Below are 13,011 nucleotides of genomic sequence, written 5' to 3'. Positions count from 1 at the left end.
TGCAAAGCACAATTCAGGTTGAAAAATTTTACAACTACATTTAAAGAACATTTTATAGGAAAATAATATGAGCATTGCAGTTATATATGAATTTATACATTGAATTTTTAAATATTCTGAGATTATTTGCTATTTTCAAATAATCAAATTTCATGATGATGGAACTTTAAGTGACTTTACCTTTCGGCCAGCAGTTAAGTCATCAGTAAGCCACTGTAAAATTAGCCTTCTAGTTTCAGAATCCAAGTTATGGAGTTTGGAATGTGAAAAGTGAAAGTGTTAGTCACTCAGTCCTGTCAGACTCTTTGGCCCTAATGGACTGTGTCCACCAGGCTCCTCTGTCCATGAAATTCTCCAGGCAAGAATATAGGAATGGGTTGCCAGTCCCTTATCCAGGGCATCTTCCTGATCCATGGATTGAACCTAGGTCTCCAGCATTGCAGGCAGATTCTTTACTGTTTGAGATACCTGGCAAGCCCCTTTGCAAATTCTCCCCCCACTTCTTAGCTTACATTAAAAAATCCAAATTATTCAGTGTAAAGCTAAAGAAAAAGATAAATTTTTTGTGAGGCAAGGGAAACAAGATTTTCACATGGACCCCAGAACATTTGCAAGCAGATCCAATAATATCTGAAGGGACTATTAGCAATTATATATTGGTTATTTTTTGCTCTTCAGTTCAGTTCAGTTCAGTTGCTCAGTTGTGTCCGACTCTTTGCAACCCCATGAACGGCAGCATGCCAGGCCTCCCTGTCCATCTCCCAGAGTCCACCCAAAGCCATGTCCATCGAGTCGGTGATGCCATCCAACCATTTCATCCTCTGTTGTCCCCTTCTCCTCCTGCCCTCAATCTTTCCCAGCATCAGGGTCTTTTCCAGTGAGTCAGCTCTTCCCATCAGGTGATCAAAGTAATGGAGTTTCAGCTTCAACATCAGTCCTTCCAGTGAACATTCACAACTGATTTCCTTTAGGATGGACTGGTTACATCTCCTTGCAGTCCAAGGGCTTTCAAGAGTCTTCTCCAACACCACAATTAAAAAGCATCAATCCTTCGGTGCTCAGCTTTCTTTATAGTCCAACTCTCACATCCATACATGACTACTGGAAAAACCATAGCCTTGACTAGATGGACCTTTGCTGACAAAGTAATGTCTCTGCTTTTTAAAATGCTATCTAGGTTCGTCACAACTTTCCTTCCAAGGAGTAAGCGTCTTTTAATTTCACTGCAATCACCATCTGCAGTGATTTCCGAGCCCAGAAAAATAAAGTCTGACACTGTTTCCACTGTTTCCCCGTCTATATGCCATGAAGTGATGGGACCGAATGCCATGATCTTCGTTCTCTGAATGTTGAGCTTTAAGCCAACTTTCCACTCTCCTCTTTCACTGTCATCAAGAGGCTCTTTAGTTCTTCTTCACTTTCTGCCATAAGGGTGGTGTCATCTGCTTATCTGAGGTTATTGATATTTCCCCCAACAATCTTGATTCCAGCTTTTGCTTCCTCCAGCCCAGCATTTCTCATGATGTACTCTGCATATAAGTTAAATAAGCAGGGTGACAATGTACAGCCTTGACGTACTCCTTTTCCTATTTGGAACCAGTCTGTTGTTCCATGTCCAGTTCTAGCTGTTGCTTCCTGACCTGCATATAGGTTTCTCAAGAGGCAGGTCAGGTGGTCTGGTATTCCCGTCACTTTCAGAATTTTCCACAGTTTATTGTGATGCACACAGTCAAAGGCTTTGGCATAGTCCATAAAGCAGAAATAGATGTTTTTCTGGAACTCTCTTGCTTTTTCGATGATCCAGCAGATGTTGGCAATTTGATCTCTGGTTCCTCTGCCTTTTCTATAATCAGCTTGAACATCTGGAAGTTCATGGTTCACGTATTACTGAAGTCTGGCTTGGAGATTTTAAGCATTACTTTACTAGCATGGAGATGAATGCAATTGTGCGGTAGTTTGAGCATTCTTTGGCATTACCTTTCTCTGGTATTGGAATGAAAACTGACTTTTTCCAGTCCTGTGGCCACTGCTGAGTTTTCCAAATTTGCTGGCATATTGAGTGCAGCATTTTCACAGCATCATCTTTCAGGATTTGAAATAGCTCGACTGGAATTCCATTACTTCCACTAGCTTTGTTCGTAGTGATGCTTCCTAAGACCCATTTGATTTCACATTCCAGGATGTCTGGCTCTAGGTGAGTTGTCACACCATTGTGATTATCTGGGTCGTGAAGATCTTTTTTGTACAGTTCTTCTTGTGTCTTATTACTTATAATATATTCCTGTTATGGAAATTTGATCTTGAAATGATTATTTAATATTATAAAACTTTTGATAGTTTGTAACTGACAATTGTAATGTGAATAATGTGAACAAAATTAGTGGAGATTTTGAAAAACAAATCTATACTTGAACATTTGTTATTGGAAACATTTCTTACTTAAAACCCCAAATCACATGTTGTAAAGAAATCTTTTGAATCTAAAAATAATCTCATGTCATGATTTAAATGATCACCTCTATAGCAACACATCTGAGTTTAATAAGTAGTCTAATCTCCCTTCCGAAGACATATCTAGTTTGTTAACAAGGATGCATTTGGGACCTAAAATAATACTTTTTTCATAAGATTGATGTGAAATGAATATCATATGTACTAAGAAACAAATATATCAGTAATAACAAATTAAAAGGTTTGAAGAACAGTACTATCTCTTCAGTTATTGGAGAGTAAAAAAAAAAATTCATCAGTAATGTGGTTTTCAATTCATTATTATGGGTTTGCATTCCTCTAATGCATGCTGTTTCTTTTTCCCAGTTAAACTACCCAGAGATGAATAAATAAACTAGTGAATTCTCATGCTCCAAATAATTTAGTAAGTTAAACTGAGTGCAAGGCCTTTACTAATAAGTTGCAGTAGCCATAGGATACAATTAAAACATGGAGCATATACACACACACACACATATATATATATGTTTACATACATACAAACTGATGCCCTGTATTCCATATTTATTTCTTTTAAAGAAATCCAGTGAGGTCTTTATCTGGTCCATAAACCCTGAGAGTGACATACAGTGTTTAACTGTAAGAACTCTATACTAATAGTGGACCAAAAACAAACCAATGAAATATTCAACAGTATGAGTAACACACTCTCCTAGGCAGAATTTTTCCATTCTGGGGTATAATCTTGCATTTATAGAAAACAAGTCTACTTTTCCTTATGTCACAAATCAAGAAAGTCAGAGGAGAGTTTACCTTACAACTACTAAAATCACTGTTTTTTGGCACATACACATTTTATAATTTACCATAATACAGAGATTTTTGTGTATAAGCCATTAAAAATATGCTTACCAAGAGGTCAATGAGATTTAGTCAATGACATCAACTATTGATTCCATTCACAGTGGCTGATTATTGGGACGGACACACACACACACACACACACACACACACACACACACACACACACGCTTTCCAGGTGACTCAAAGGTAAAGAATCCGCCTGCTAGTGCAGGAGATGCAGGAGACACAGGTTCAGTCCATGAGCAGGGAAAATCCCCTGAAGGCGGAAACAGCAAAGCACTCCAGTATTCCTGCCTGAAAAGTATCCCATGGACAGAGGAGCCTGGCAGGCTATAGTCCATGGAGTTGCAAAGCCTCCAATGTGGCTGAGCACACACACGCATACCAACACATACACATGAACACATACCTCACAGATTTAAAAATTAGAATTAACATTATTTCTTTAAAAATCTCTTATAAAACAGTTAAAATTAAATACGTAAGGCCAAGTTATTAGTATTTTTAACATTCACGCTATTTCTACTTATAAACAGTATTCTTTTAAGTGAAAATAATGGGAATTAGTTAATTAAACAAAAGTCAAATGGGAACTGCTATTGTTATAGAAGCATAAACTTATAAACTGTTTCTGAAATGGTCTACTTAACAAGCTACCTGAAAAGTAAAAGTTTTACTCTTCATCCTTTGTTCAACCAACTATATCAAATTAGAAGGTATTTTTCTGCTTGATTTTACTTACTTGATTTTAAATAAGCATGATACTATATGATTTTATTCTGTATTTGATACATTTTCTAGTTAAGGATCATAATCATTTTTAATATTCTGTGGTACAAAATTTCATCATGCATTGGTAATTAAGTGATTTTAATAATACACAGGGGACACATTAATGAAGCATCTGTCTGTGTGGCAGCCATTAAGTGACAGTTTAATTGTGGGCCAGTTTCACTATTCATTGTGGCTACTTTCTGAAATATTTTTACAATCAAGGCTATCATAAGCAGAATGTTCAGGAGATCATATATGAGCTATTTCTCTCTCTCCATAATAACTAATAATTTCAGTGTTCTTGAGACCTAACCATTAATTTATATAAATGAAACTTACTTTATGTTATGATTGGTCATTTAAGTAATCATTTTCTAGTGATTCATTGCTGAGCTTGAAGAAAATGACACTGTTCTATCTAGCTTCCTATCTAGAGATAGAGATACCAGGAAATATATCTATAATTTTATATAATGACATTTCCTTTCAGAAAAAAAGCAAACTTATACCAACGTTAATATCTTGATTTGTGAAGAAATATTTTCTTGATCCTTAAGGCTATTATTAAAAATATATTATACACTGAGGAGCTTGTAAGCAACAGAAGTTTATTTCTCACAGTTCTAAAGTCTGGGAACCCAAGAAGAAACACTAGCATGTGGCATTCTGGTGAGGACTCTCTTCTGGTTTATTGCCTGCACATTCTCACCATGTCCTCACATGGTGGAAGGGTGAGAGATCTCTGTGGGATCTCTTTTGTAAGAGCACTATCTCATTCATGAGAGCTCCACCTTGATGACAGAATCACCTCACCAAGGCCCAACCCCTCTGGCTATCACATTAAGCATTAGAATTTCAACATATGAATTGGGGGGGGGATACGAATATTCAAACCAAGTAGATATAAAAGTAAGATTTTCAACAACACAAAGAAAGGTAGACCAGGAATTGAAAAATATTTAAGACAACAATACAATTTTGTTTGAGAAAGATTTTTATATATGCAACAACCTATATCATTTATTTGGGAATACTCGTTCTTGGCTTCTGACTAGTAGTCTTCACTTGATTTCAAAGAAACCTATCAGAATAAAGTATTTCCTGAAAATAACTGCAACCACTTTGGTGCAATGACATAAAAATGTGTATTATGAAGAATAAACATGAATCATGAATTATGAGTTGCACCAAAAGAGAAATTTACAGTAATACCTTGGGTTTATTTTTTACAAAGTATTACACAGAAATGAAGTATTGTATTTTACAAATAAAAATAGATATATTTTTAATATAGATGTTAGAATGTCAGTTAGAAACCATCTGGATAGTTAGTGTCACCATATAGTATAAAACCAAACCAAGCCAGTGAGAGAGAAAGAATATTAACATGAGGAGGATGAAGAGGAAGAAAAGGAAGGGGAGAGAAAGAAGAGATGGAAAAAGTGGGTGCCGGATAACGGGGGAAAGAAAGAGGAGGAGTAAGAGATAGAAGATAAAAAATAAGGGAAGAAGACAATTCTTTGTTACCTGTGGGGAGTAAGGAAAACTGTATGCCTCAAATTGAAACTATATTAATTATTTATGTATTTTTGTTTAAAGAAATTTGTCTGATTGTCTGAGAAGCAATTAAAATAAAAGCAAAAAAGTGATTTTTTTTTCTATCTGTAGGAAAATATGAATATTAAATCATTTCTGGCATCATGCAGTGGGTGAGTAATCAATAAATATAGTGTATGATATAGAAGAAAAAGCATAGTAAATTTATATAGGAGATGCAAAGAATAATATAAGGCTTTTAAAATATAAAGCTAGTTGCAGTTTTCAAAACATAAGCATATATCTCCATGCAAAACACATAAGAAATCTTAAATATTTGTAACTCATTTTTATACCCTGTTTCCAACTCAAATAACTTTAAAAAAGTGTTTTCAATGTGAAAAAAAATCAAGAACAAATCAAATGTGTAGTCAAACATCAAGAGAGATTAATAGAAATGCAAAATACTCTGAATCTATTGAACACAGAAGCCTAGTTATCAGGGAATCAACTAAGTATACAACAAAACTTTTCAGAACAAGTAAGATTCCTAGAAAATTACAGTAGATAGGATAAAGGAGAGCATCCTTACAAGGACAAAATAAATGAACTTTCAGTATTTACCAACAGCTCAGAATCTGCTGATTGATAGAGAAGCTGTACAGTAAACAAGAGACTTGATTAGTATTGTCTGCTTAGCATGTGTTCTGATTAATATCTGCTCCATACCCAAAGCAGTGACATGTGAAACAGAAAACAGATATATTGTGGAGTTAGAATTTAATGTATATATTTCTATGATATATTGCTGTTCTACACACACACACACACACTGCTATGAATTAAAAATGGAACTAAAAACACAAAATGACTTTTGGCCTGTAGATCAGGCAATGAGTGATAGATAGTGAGGTTCTCTAATGTATTCTATATGATCATATGCTGCTTTGATCCACTCTCACCAAAGGATCCATTTCTATATAATGAGCCACATACATAGCTGAAAATATTGCCCTAGTTTCTAGACTGTGGAAAGAAGCAGGTTTTCAAAGCAACAGAGATAAATGTGGAGTTACATACATATTGGCATTATTTGGATCCCCATGGGATAGCAAATCTATAGGTACATCATGTTACTAGTTTTGAGGTAGAGGTCTACATAGCTAGTGGAAGTTTCACAGTTAAAAGTCCTCATTTACCTTAAAGAGTGGGGCTGGAATACAGCCTTCTGAAGACTTTCTCTTAAAATGATTCTCCTTCTACTTGTATTTTACTATGAACAAATTGTTTGCTTTGAGTATAATTACCAAAATTGGGAACAAAACAAAACAAACGTTAGATTTCATACTTTTGACAAGTCCTACCTGGATTGCCCAGAACTGCTAAACAAAAATATTCTATATCCAAACTGTCCATAAAGTAGTCATATTTGACTAGTGCAATTAATAAATCAATTTTAAATTTAATTTAAAATTTAAATTTCAACATCCTATTGGCTAGTGATCACCATATCAGGAACTGCAGATCTAAAAACTTGCATTTGAGTAAAGGGGTAGATGTGCTTTATAACTTCAGACCAATGTGTAAGATGTTAAGATGTGCCTCAGGTCTTCAGTTTCACTAATTAGAATCATATCCGTCTTTATGGTGTAAAATACCATAAAGCTAGAAAAAATATACAAAACAGCTGCTCAGAGTCATTGAAAATGACTAGAAAAGGCAGTTTGAAGGTCTAAGATATCTAGATATCTAAAAGAGTGACAAATGAGAGCAGCACATTCATATTTTTTAAACACATTGATTTGTGTGTTGATTAATGGCTAAAGGAAACACAGAAAAAGTTGAGAAGAGCAACAGAATGTTTGCAGCACTCTCTCTGAGCTGGGGATTTACAGTATGTATTCAAGGTTTTTTCATGGAGGTTGAGATTTGAAGATGAGAAAATGTCCTAGAGAAGTTACCTAAAGCACTTAATGTTATTTCTTCTCAAGTCATTTTCCAAAACTTAAACAGAATATAGGAACATGAACCTTTCCCAAATAAAGATGAATCCTAAACACAGACAAAAACCATAAGATCCAGAATGAAAGTGCTTCAACTATATACTTTGTTGCAGAAAAATGATACAATATAACAGAGGTATGCAAAATAGCTAAGGGCTGCATCAAACTAAGGGTTAAGAAGAAGCTAAGTGTAAATTTCAGTCTCCCTTTGAGTGAACCATGCTGCAAGAGTTTTCTCTCTTGGCTGGAGAACTGCTGGTATTCATGGAGCAACTCAGAATCAGGGAGCCCAGAATAAAGTCACATCCAGAATTCCTAATACCCTGCTGTCTAGAATGTATATTCTTGCTACGCAATAAGCCTTCAGTGGCAGAGCCCATAGAATACTGAGAACAGATGCAAATCAATTTCACTGTTATCCATAAAAAATACTGTCAAGCTTGTACAAAGCACCCCATATTTCTTTAGACCCAGGGTTACAGAACACACGATTAATCAGAAAATTTTATGTCTTCCCGAGGGGTCAGTGGCATTGAGGTACATACCACATTTCAGTAGAACAGCTCAGCCAAAGTATAGGCCAGCTCACTCCTTTCCTGCACACTGGAAGAAGCAGCAGCTGAGAAAAGACTTCAGCAGATTCAGAATATGGCAGATTGGAAGCACCCTGAAATGGAACAGGATTTCTATTTTGAACCTACAGATTTTACTTCCTGCTAAGATGCAGTAGTATCCATATTTACTGTAAATTTACTTCTCTGACACTCAAAAATGACAGTGTCAATGAAAATCAGTGATCCTAAAGACATGGCAAGCAAACATTGTGAGGCCTGAACTCACCTAAATTGACTGCCTTTGAGAATTTTCTAGAAATAGATCAAGGAGGGAGAACCAGGTAGAGTCTTGTTGACATCCTGAGCAGAGAAGACGGAGCTGATGATGAGGATAGGACAAGGAAGCTAGAATTTAAGGAAGACTAATGCAGAGGAGAGAGGTACAGATAGAGAGAAATCCAGGCATCTTCAGAGTCTTCCTTCATTATTCATTAGAGTACTGAACAGAACATGCATGTGAGAAAACTACTTGAGTCTGGGGAAGAACCACCCAAGCCAATTAGAGCTAACATTTTTAAAGCATCCACAAACAGCTGGGTATACTGCTTTTTTGTAAATAGCCAGACAGCAAAACCTTTTGACTCACAGATCACAGAAACTCAACAAACTCCAAGTACAAGAAATAATAAAGACAACTACACCAAGTCACATCATAATGAAATTATTCCAAACCAGTATTAAAAAGAAAATCTACAAGCAGTCTGAGTTTAAAAAGACACATCATAGTACACAGAAGAACAAATATAAAGATGACCTTGCAGATAAGCCCCTCTGGACTAATTTAGTGTCCTGTTATTGCTTTTCCATGAGAATGTATAGCAATAATTGATGTGCTATATTCTTGTAATTCCCCATCTCATAAGTGTCAGAAGGAATTATATTGATAGGAAAGGGCTGCATGTACAGAACTGCATCTCTAATGACCCATTTCAACTCTATGAAACTGATTTTTTTTTCTTTTTTTTTTACTGTAACTTCTGAAAGCAGCCTTCTCACAGGTATCTCTTGGAGTCTGGGTTCATAGCCTCCATGACAGGACTCAGCTATTAGCTTATGAATGGGGTCATTTTACAATCAGAATGCCAGATCCAGGAGACTTTTTGATTCTCTAACCTGCTATTTAAATTCTTGTGTGGGAATGGCATCAGCCTGCAGCACTTTGCTTTTTTAGCATAAAACTAGATTAATCTGCCAACCATAACCCTTTTGAAAATAAAGCTTCTGTCTAGCACAAATGGGTCTACTGTACTGTCATTCTACTGAAAAGTAATCCCCCAACACACCCAAGACAATGGATCCATGAAAATGTCAATATATTGAAATATCTATGAATATTCACTAAATTTATTTTCACTCCTTGGCTTTAATTTATCTTTATGGAGCATCCAGGATATCTAACAGACATCCAGGTAACAACAAATTCTTTTCACCAGAATCAGTTGGAATGTTATCAGTTTAAAGATCCAGTATGGCGTGCTGCGGTTCATGGGGTCGCAAAGAGTAGGACACGACTGAGCAACTGAACCGAACTGAACTGAATGTTGCTATATAGAATGTCAAGTCAATCAAAATGCTATAGACTGTAACAGGCAGATAGCAGGATAGGTAAAATAATCTTGAAGGTAAGACAGTGATGTGCTCTTCTCTTTTATATTCCATTGGAAGACAAATTGCTTTTGACTCTCCCTGCTGAGTATTTGAAATAATACATTTATAAAATCAGTGATTGCATATTTAAATAAATCAGTAGCTGCATATTTCATTGACTTATTCTGGTGAAGACCCCATATCCAGCAGAGTGAATCAGTGAGGACAAGACTTCGTTGTGTAGGTAAACCCCATCATTTGCTTTGACCCATTTGACTTTCACAGACAGCCAATAGGTGAAGACACAGAAATGCACTGGTGTGAGAAGAACTGCTATCTTTAAGTAGCTCAATGGTCTGTTGTAGGCAAGGGCTGATGAGAAGAGATGTTGGAGAACTTGGTTTCCCGATGGTAATGGACTTTTGATAAGATTTAAAAAAAAATGGAGGTCAGGTGCCGGTACTTAATCAGATAAAGCCAAATGAATTCAATTATTTTAATAAGCAGAGATACAAAACTGAAAGAATGGCTTGACCCACAGGGCTTGACCCAAATAGCTATGGAGATATTTAATAGAACATGGACTTCCCAGGAGTAAGAAACATGGACAGTCAAAAAGGATAATGCTATGTATAAAACACAAAATGCATTCAGATAGTTGATCAGGAGGCAAGAGGCAGCACTGCCAATAAACTGGCATAAACGTTTGCCCTATTTTTAAGCTTGAACCACTAAGAAGCTCAGAAACCCACTGACTGAAGGGAAGCCTGACTCTGAGAAAGGATGCTGAAACACTGTAGCAAGCATGCACAATAATAATTCCTCTTTTTGTTCCACAAAGTATCCTACAGATAATTACTCAGGCAAAAATACATGAGTAAAAAGGAAATACCAAAACATATTACTGGATACTGGATTTAAGGACTCACAAAGCGTTATCATTTCACCCTTATTAGAGTAGGAGTTTACAGTACTTAAGTGATAAATGGAGCCTAGTTCTGGGTCCAATTCACAGTGAATGTAGTGGATCTATGGGTGTACTTGATGGCACTTTTCCCCGTGCCTGAATATGTAATTGGAATGGGCACACTTGTAAAGTGGCAGAATGACTACATTGGTTGCTTGGTCTATTGAATGAGAACTATTAGAGAGGGGATCAATATTGAAACTGAGTTTTTACTTGGCTAAAAAAAGTAAAAATAATAATTTTATCCTTACAGGAAGGCAATGCTTACTGCCTCCTTAAATTACTTTATGCAGGCACAGTGATCTCCTCCAGATCTTCACTTAACTCACCACATTGGCACGAAGAAAAACCTAGCAGATCCCTATTGAGCAAGAGGACCATTCTGTGCTTCACGCCAGAAGTACAATTATACACAAGGATAAAATTATCTATCTTCTGCTCTTTCCTTTCATAATATTTTCCGAACATCTGCATTTTGAGTATATATCTGAAGTGTGTAAAAACATGGAGGGTTTTCACCAGACATACAGTGGGTGGAGGACAAACAAAATGAAATGTTAAGAACATGTTACATCAGAGGAAATTTTAGCTTTTCTAGTGCACAACCAAATATGCTCTCCAAAGTAGACAATCTTATAACATCCTTTGCCTTACACTATTAAGAAAAAATCATAATATCTAGAAGACCTCTTTGGGTACTAGAAGTAATAATATATTCTACACTTGAGAATACTACCTCTACCAATTTATGTGTAGGGAAAGACAACCTAACTTTAAATATTGCCTAAAGGAAAAAATGATTCTGCTATGGGTGTAGTCCATAGTGTAAACAGACCAGTTTCTTGGGCCAAAGTATCAGCCAAACACTATGGTTATAGAAGAATCTGTGATGAGATATGGTACCATGTGGGGATGATGGAAACATCCAAGACGAGAATCACAAAGTATATCTCTAGGGTATTGGAGCAAAGCCATGTCATCTGCAGTGGAAAGGTTTGTATCATTAAAAACACAATCTCCTGACAGTATACTGGACTCGATATAAAATATCAAGTGGACATGATACTAGAGTGGTATGCTCATGAGCTGAATTCTGTCACACCCACTGCATCAAAAGATATGATAATTTCAGTAGCAGTACATCATAAGATAAAAGTGGTACATCTATAGTCAAGCATGTGAAAAAGAGGGCACAAGCAAGATTCATATTTAGGTGACCCAAATTACCATGTTATCCTCAAAATTTCCACAAACAATTTCCCCTCAAGTCACACTTATGACCATATGGAGTTGGTATGGATGACAAACTGACAAAGGAAGAAAGTAGCTGAGCTTGGTTCATGCATTGGTCAGCTCAGGATGTGGCTTCAAGTTAAAAATGGACTGCATCACTATAGCCTTACATAAGAGTGCCTCAAAAATTCAATAGTGGGGTTAATTCTTTCAATGAAGAGAGCTTTGGGAAGTCTATCTGGTCTCTAATGTTTATGGAAAGAGAACTGTCCAGAATTAAGTGAAGTGAAGTCGCTCAGTCATGTCCGACTCTTTGCGACCCCATGGGCTATAGCCTACCAGGCTTCTCCGTCCATGGGATTTTCCAGGCAAGAGTACTGGAGTGGGTTGCATTAAGACTATATATAAATATCAGCTCAGTTCAGTTGCTCAGTCATGTCTAACTCTTTCCGACCCCATGGACTGCAGCATGCCAGCTTTCCTGTCCATCACCAACTCTTGGAGCTTGCTTAAACTCATGTCCATCAAGGCAGTGATGCCATCCAACTATCTCATCCTCTGTCATCCCTTTCTCCTCCATTTATAAATATACTGAGTATGTTTATGTACTCATGAGAACTGGCAAACAGATGTGTAGAACAAAGAATGGAAAAGCAGGAACATATGAATGCACATATGGGGATAGGAAAAAATTGAAATAAATTTGTATTGAACATAAACTCCCACAAAAACACCATTTACCATAGGAAAGCATTAAATGGCCAGTAGAAAGAATTATAATACCTAATCAGTTACAACAGGCAAAATGGGTGCATGATAATGTCCTTTCCTTAGGGAAAGACCTCACCCAAGGAAAGGACACTCATGTGTATGCCCAACCACTTTGCCTCAAAACTGAGCAACTTTTAATAGGCATTCTAGTTTCAGAGATCTCCATAGCAACAGTTTAAACCTTTGTTGCCACTGCGTCATAATTTGGCTC

At 36.5% G+C, this 13,011-nt stretch overlaps 1 long non-coding RNA gene across 2 annotated transcripts in view; it reads left to right on the top strand.

Moving 5' to 3' along the window:
* Window positions 1-13,011, top strand: part of LOC122687009 — a 79,449-nt gene that overhangs the window by 40,115 nt on the left and 26,323 nt on the right. The window contains exon 1 of one of the 2 annotated variants that reach the window (XR_006338981.1): window positions 5,756-5,798. The exons of the other annotated variant lie outside the window; for it this stretch is intronic. This is a non-coding gene — a long non-coding RNA (uncharacterized LOC122687009). Of the gene's footprint in view, window positions 1-5,755; window positions 5,799-13,011 lie in introns of those variants that run through there. 2 annotated transcript variants of the gene reach the window in all.

Source organism: Cervus elaphus, chromosome 30, assembly GCF_910594005.1.
Source record: "Cervus elaphus chromosome 30, mCerEla1.1, whole genome shotgun sequence".
NCBI lineage: Eukaryota > Metazoa > Chordata > Mammalia > Artiodactyla > Cervidae > Cervus > Cervus elaphus.
Note: the sequence above shows the minus strand (reverse complement) of the source record. Positions and strands in the feature narration are given on the sequence as shown.